Raw genomic sequence first — 8120 nt, forward strand, 5'->3', positions numbered from 1 at the left:
TTAACATCTGAGATGAACGAGGTATGGAGGGAGGGACAGCAGGCCCAGAGTCTACACAACAATAGTAATGTGTATTCTAGAAAGTTAAAAAATCAGCAGATAAAGATACTCCAAACACCTGGTGTTAGCACTTCAATCATCCTGGCACCTTGGCCGTTGTGGTGTCAGTGATTGAAGCGCATTATTTCTATTATTACATTGTAATATAACATGAAATCATTCAACTCACCATAATACAGAATCAGTGGGAGCCCTGAACGTGTCGCCTGCCACCAGATACCATCAGATGTCCCCAGCGGAGTCCGTCTTTACATCAGGTGCCCAGAGCGGAGTCCATCCTTAAAGAGGGATTCCACCTACAAAAAAAATATTAAGTATTATAAATACTACAGCTGCTGACTTTTAATAAATGGACACTCACCTGTCCCGGGGTCCAGCGATGCCGGCAGCCGAGGCCGATCGATCGCTCGGCTCTCGGCTGCTGCCGCCACCATTCTAGGTGAGGGAATCAGGAAGTGAAGCGATTCGGCTTCACTTCCCGGTTCCCTACTGCGCATGCGCGAGTCGCACAGTGCAATAGGAATTGTCCGCGCTGTCTCTGGGACCCGTGTGAGTCCCAGCAGACAGCACGGCAGGACAGGAAGAGGCATAGACTCCCACAGGAGTCTATGCCCGGAAGTGGGTGTAAATACCTGTCTTTGACAGGTATCTCCACCCCCCTCCCCCCTGAAAGGTGCCACTTGTGACACCGGAGGGGGGGAGGGTTCCGATCAGCGGAAGTTCCACTTTAGGGTGGAACCCCCGCTTTAAATCAGGAGTCCCTCCATACATCAGGTGCCCCCAGCAGAGTCCAGCCTTACATCAGGTGACCCCAGCAGAGTCCCTCCTTACATCAGGTACCCCCAGCAGAGTCCCCCCTTACATCCATGTTCCCGTCAGTGGAGCCCCTCCTTATATCTGTGTCCCCATCAGTGGAGCCCATCCTTACATCTGTGTCCCTGTCAGCGGAGTTCCTTTTTACATCTGTGTCCCCATCAGCAGAGTCCCTCCTTACATCAGGTGCCCCTAGCAGAGTCCCTCCTTACATCAGGTGCCCCCAGCAGAGTCCCTCCTTACATCAGGTGCCCCCAGCAGAGTCCCTCCTCACATCAGGTTCCCCCAGCGGAGCCCCTCCTTACTTCTGTGTCCCCGTCAGCTGAGCCCCTCCTTACATCTGTGTCCCCTTTGGCGGAGCCTCTCCTTACATCTGTGTCCCCGTCAGTGGAGCCCCTCCTTACATCTGTGTCCCCGTCAGTGGAGTCCCTCCTTACATCTGTGTCCCCGTCAGCGGAGCCCCTCCTTACATCTGTGTCCTCTTCAGCAGAGCCCCTCCTTACATCTGTGTCCCCGTCAGCGGAGCCCCTCCTTAGATCTGTGTTCTCATCAGCAGAGCCCCTCCTTACATCTGTGTCCCCGTCAGCGGAGCCCCTCCGTACATCTGTGTCCCCATCAGCGGAGCCCCTCCTTACATCTGTGTTCCCGTCAGTGGAGCCTCTTCTTACATATGTGTCCCCGCCAGTGGAGCCCCTCCTTACATCTGTGTCCCCATCAGTGGAGCCCCTCCTTACATCTGTGTCCCCGTCAGCGGAGCCCCGATTTACATGTGTGTTCCCATCAGCGGAGTCCCTCCTTACATCAGGTGCCCCCAGCAGAGTCCCTCCTTATATCAGGTGCCCTAAGCAGCGGAGTCACTCCTTCCATCTGTGTACCAGTCAGCGGATACCCTCCTTACATCTGTGTCCCCGTCAGTGGAGTCTCTCCTTACATCTGTGTTCTCATCAGCGGAGTCCCTCCTTACATCAGGTACCCCCAGCAGAGTCCCCCCTTACATCCGTTTCCCCATCAGTGGAGCCCCTCCTTACATCTGTGTCCCCATCAGCGGAGCCCATCCTTACATTTGTGTCCCTGTCAGCGGAGTCCCTTCTTACATCTGTATCCCCATCAGCAGAATCCCTCCTTACATCAGGTGCCCCCAGCAGAGTCCATCCTTACATCAGGTGCCCCAGCAGAGTCCCTCTTCACATCAGGTGCCCCAAGCAGAGTCCCTCCTTACATCAGGTGCCCCCAGCGCTCCCTCCTTACATCTGTGTCTCCGTCAGTGGAGCCCCTCCTTACATCTGTGTCCCTGTCAACGGAGCCCCTCCTTACATCTGTGTCTCCACCATCAGAGTCCCTCTTTACACCAATTGCCCGCAGCAGAGTCCGTCCTCACATCAGGTGCCCCCAGCAGAGTCCCTCCTCACATCAGGTTCCCCAAGCAGAGTCCCTCCTTACATCAGGTTCTCCCCAGCAGAGTCCCTCCTTTCATCTGTGTCCCCGTCAGTTTTGCCCCTCCTTACATCTGTGTCCTCCTCAGTGGAGCTCCTCCTTACATCTGTGTCCCTCTCAGTGGAGCCTCTTCTTACATCTGTGTCCCCATGAACAGAGCCCCTCCTTACATCTGTGTCCCTGTCAGCAGAGCCAATCCTTACATCTGTGTCTCCCTCAGTGGAGCCCATCCTTACATCTGTGTCCCCGTCAGCAGAGCCCCTATGTAAGGACACCCCGAGTATGAAAGGGGTTAAAGTCATTTAGCACATTCCCTTCCCGAACACAAAACACTTCCATCAGCCGAACAAGGAACCAATGCGAATAATTCTCCCCCAAATACGAGACGAGGCTCTGTATTGAGGTTCAAACAGGAATGAATCTTTATTAAAATGAATGCAGGCTCTTTTTATACATTTGAGAATACTGCAGGCCCCACAGGAACAATGACCCGGATCCACCCACAACATCAAACAATGGTTACATAACGAGCCACCAATACACATTATTCTGAGTGTCAATACCTGAACAGGTGAGTTCATTAGCACACTTAACCCCCCTGGCGGTATTTCAGAGTCTGGCTCAGGGTGGAGATTTTGTACCAAAAGCGGTAACCCCGAGCCAGACTCGGGACCGCATCGCTGCATCGCTTACCTTCTCCCTCGGATCCAGCAATGTCCCCCCGCTCGTCCTCTGCTCGATTCATCACGGAGCTGATTTCCGTTTCCTGCGAGCGGTGCGACGCACGGGGACAGAGATCGGCGCCAAATTCAAAAAGTGAAACACACACATTGCATACAGTATAATGTAATCTTACAGATTACATTGCTGTATGTAATTATTTCACATCCCCTTTGTCCCTAGTGGTCTGCCCAGTGTCCTGCATGCAGTTTTATATTATAAAAACTGTTCTTTATGCCTGGAAACTGGAGATTGTCCATAGCAACCAAAACTGTCCCTTTACATCAAAAATGATTTTAGACCAGCTAGAAAACAGCGATAATAAATTGGAATCACTCACAGAATTGAGGGATAGCGATTTGTGGGGAGATCCGTCATCAAATATTGAAAAGTAATGACAGCGACAATTCTGCAACTGAGCAAATTTCAGTGTTTTTGATTTGATTACATTATTGAATAATTTTTATTATTGTTATATTATTATTTGGTATAATTATTTATATTTATTTATTTATTTATTATATTATAATTTATGATTTCATTTTTCAAACTTTATCATATCTGGGATGTCTGCTAGACTCTGGTTTGGACAGATTTAAGTGAGTTATTCCTAAGAATTACAGGACTACAATATAAAACATCAAATTTTCATGCAAAATAATTGTACCGCTTTTAGCACCTAAAATCCGAAATAATCATACCGCCAGGGAGGTTAATAATAGGTGAAGGGAAAACTGCCTCAGACAAGATTAACACAATTTACTTATCCAGACAAAAGCAACATCGTTAAGCGATAGTCTCTTACATTGAACTTCCTAGAATGCCCATATTAGGAGTTATACTTCCTGGCCACAGACCTCACAGTGTACAGGGGATAAAATCTTCATATTTCTTGACAGATAATGTTAATGAATATTACTGTCCCATTTCAGTAATTTAATTATATTCTCAGGGTTCATTCTTTTCTTGGTCACCCTGCGCCCAAAAGGGACTCCCGTCACACCCTCCTTACATCTGTGTCCCTGAGAGTACAGCCCCCCTTCATGCCGCGTCTGTCTCACCCCTTCAGCAGCAGCTAGTTCCTGGCTTTCTCTGTGTGTTCAGTGGAGAGGGGAGGGACCTCCCCTCTCCACTGAACACAAGGGGATTAGTCCTCACAGCGGCCATCTTTTTGTAGCCCGCTGGAAGTGACATTGTTCTCACACTGAGAACAAAGCACCCAGCCGAGGGCACCAGGCAGATGCTGTTCAGTGCAATGGATTGTGCCACAAAGCAGCTCTAAACCCCGCCAATGAAGCGTCTCATCTGCAATCTCATGATTGCATAGACGTAGCGCTTCCCATGCACTGTGTCTGGCACCTGAACACAGTTCAGACTTTTTTAAAGGTCCATGTTTACATTTTTTTTGTGACTGCCTGGGGGAAAAGTGAAAAGTAGACAGTCATAGGTATTTATTAAGAGGCATGGTGAGTTGTTTGAAGTTGTAATTTTTTCCCACAATTCTTGGGAAAATTAAGAATTTATTTTATTTTTATTTTTTTTCACAAAATTGTCATAATAACAAGTTATTTCTCACACACAGCATATGAATACTTCCAATTACACCCCAAAATACATTCTGCTACTCCTACTGAGTAGTGATGGACGAACTTCCAACGGGACGTTTCACGAACGCGAACCACGGACGTGCCCAAAAGTTCGCGAACCGCAAGGTTTGCGGCGGACCCCATTGACTTTAATGGCAGGCAAACCTTAAAAACCTCTAGGTCATATTTTCAGCCACAAAATACTTACTAGCTGTGTATACATAGTCCCACAACATGGACACTGACATAACAAAAGTATTAAGTGAATCTGGGATCGACAACGACAAGCTTTGTTTTTTTATCTGTGAAATTTTGACAATTCAGGAACGCATGAAGGCCATGGAGGAGAGGCAAGGTCAGGGCAGGCTATGAAGGGGGTGCAGGAGATGATCAGTGCCACAGTCAGGGCAGTGCAGTCCTGTGCCAGTGTCCCAGTGTGCCAACCTGTGCTTGAGCCCCTCCCTCTGTCCGGCCCTTACACCCACCTATGCAGGGCTCCACTGCGGTGCCCCGGAGGTGCCAGTCCAGTGCTGGACTGTGGTGCTGGCACTGCCTGCTGATTGGCTTCTCTGCTGCTATCTCCCTCACTGTCGGAAACCAGCACTGCGATAGAGACTGAGCACTGACACCAGCACCGTGATAGAGAGCACTGACACCAGCACCGTGATAGAGAGCACTGACACCAGCACCGTGATAGAGAGCACTGAGACCACACCAGCACAGAGATAGAGAGAACACTGACACCAGCACCGAGATAGAGAGAGAGCACTGACACCAGCACCGTGATAGAGAGCACTGACACCACACCAGCACTGTGATAGAGAGCACTGACACCACACCAGCACCGAGACAGAGAGCACTGACACCAGCACTGATACCAGCAACTCGCTGCGGGACCCAAAAATATGACACCGCTCAACCTGTTCAAACAGGAGGGGACAGGCATATAGTTCGGTGTGCTTTTTTTGTACAAGGAAGTGAGCCAAAGGTAGAAAAAAGGTCAGTATGCTAGATTATATAAATCGTTTATAGAGTTATCAACCAAGGACTCAGCCAAGTCAGGTGAGTCCTTTGACGTAATCAAACGCACCTTCTGCAATTTGCCACTTTGGCTCAAGCCTGTTGCTCCTGCCCTACCCCTACCACCCCTGCGGAAGGGCCTGCCTCTTCCTCTGCCTGTCATTTTTTAAATGACCCTGTGACAAAAGTCTCTAGAGAAGTGAAGTATATGTGGAAGAAGGTATATAACACCCCGCTTCATTTTGGGGGGCCACTGGTCTATCACACCAGTTATAATACTTTTTTCTAATTGTGTTTGTTACTCTTTGTAGTATCACTGCAGAACCGCTCAGCAGTCACAATGCTGCACAGTGAAAATGCACTATACTATGCTTTCTATATTTGAAAGTATTTTATACGTGTATTACACCCCTATCTACTGCACACCAAATAGTACACCTATACCAGTCCTTAAAAGGACCTTTGAGGATCTAATAGTAGCTAGCTAGTAGCTAGTGAATTGCAGACTGTCCCTGCTCCAAAAACCAAACTGTCCCTCCCTACACTGAGAAACGACAGCTGCAGAATTGGTCAGCAGCACAGCAGTGCAGTATAATATGCTTTCTATATTTGAAAGAAAGTATATTATACGTGTATTACAACCCTATATACTGTACACCTATACCAGTCCTTAAAAGGACCTTTGTGGACCTAGTAACTAGTGAATTGCAGACTGTCCCTGCTCCAAACACCAAACTGTCCCTTCCTACACTGAGAAAAGACAGCTGCAGAATCAGTCAGCACTCAGCCCAGCAGCACAACAGTGCAGTATAATATGCTTTATATATTTGAAAGAAAGTATATTATACGTGTATTACAACCCTATATACTGTACACCTATACCAGTCCTTAAAAGGACCTTTGTGGACCTAGTAACTAGTGAATTGCAGACTGTCCCTGCTCCAAACACCAAACTGTCCCTTCCTACACTGATAAAAGACAGCTGCAGAATCGGTCAGCACTCAGCAGCACAGCAGTGCACCATAATATACTTTCTATATTTGAAAGAAAGTATATTATAAGTGTATTACAACCTTATATACTGTACACCAGTAAAAGTCCTTAAAAGGACTTTTGTGGACCTAATAGTAATAGCTAGTGATTAGACTGACTATCCCTGCTCCACACAGCGTCCTTTCCCTACACTGACAAAAGACAGAATGTAAAATGGCCACCAGATCAGGTCTATTTATAAGCTAGGGGGTATGTCCATGTGCTGAAATGTCTCAATTGGCTGTCCTGTATGATGGATGTGTCATGGGTCAAAGTTCTTCACAATGTAAATGCATATGTCCGCCGCGAACAGCACCAGAAGTCCACCGGTTTGGTGAATCGCGAACTAGCAAAATTCGCCGCGAACAGACCACCGGGTGAACCGCAAGGCAATCTCTACTCCTGAGTATGGCGATACCACATGTGTGAATTTTACGCAGCCTGGCCACACAGAAGGTCCAACATGCAGGGAGCACCATCAGAGGTTCTAGGGGCATTAATTATCCACAAAATTACCCCATTTTGAAAAGCAAACACCCCAATGTCTATTCTATGAGGCATAATTAGTCTTTTGAACAAATATGTAAGGACCTCTACGCTACTAAAAGTGACAAGAGAGGGGGCGGAGCCAGCGACCGACATCTAAATACTCACCTGGCTGAACAAAAAGATATGGTCAAATACAGGCCAGCTCCCATGGAATCTGCCGCTGAGCGCCTCTCCCGCTATGCGTGGGTATCCCCACGAACATGATCCTGAACATGTGGCAGCGGAATGGAGACCTGGGGATATCTCACAGAGAGGAGATGATTACTCACCTGAATACAATGGGGAGGTAAGCCCACTGGCCCCAGGACCAAAGGGTCGAGGAGGGGTGGCTCCCTGGACAGACTATCTCAGGCAGACAGGGCAGTAATGGTGCTGGAGGAGGGGACAGGAGAGCCATCTTTGAAGCAGATAATGGAGGCTACACACACTTGCCAATCAACCTTAACTCAACATATTGACGGCATGAGGGCAGAAATTTCTGTTTTGAAACAAGATGTACAGACCATAAGAGAAAGGGCTGCAGAAACAGAGCAGAGAATAAGTGACCTGGAAGATGTAGTGCATCCATTAGAAAATAAAGTCCAAAATATACGTATAGAGGTGAATGCTCATACGGATAAGTATGGGGACATGGAGGACAGGCAAAGGAGAAACAATATACGCTTTGTAGGTCTCCCTGGAGAGGCTGAAGCTAAGGATTTTTTGGAACTGTGACTCAAAGATAATATGCCTGACACCACGTTTTCCCACTTGTTCGCCATAGAAAGGGCACACAGGATACCTTCTAACCCCCCCCCCCCCCGGCTCCCATCCACACCCGATGATAGCCCGCATCTTGCACTTCAGGGATAGAGAAAACATCTTCCATGCTGCTCGCACTATAGGTGACCTACATTACAATAGTAA

This window comes from Lithobates pipiens, unplaced genomic scaffold (genome assembly GCF_037356315.1).
Source record: "Lithobates pipiens isolate NorthernLeopardFrog02 unplaced genomic scaffold, aLitPip1_a1.2 Scaffold_18, whole genome shotgun sequence".
NCBI classification, from domain to species: Eukaryota; Metazoa; Chordata; class Amphibia; order Anura; family Ranidae; genus Lithobates; species Lithobates pipiens.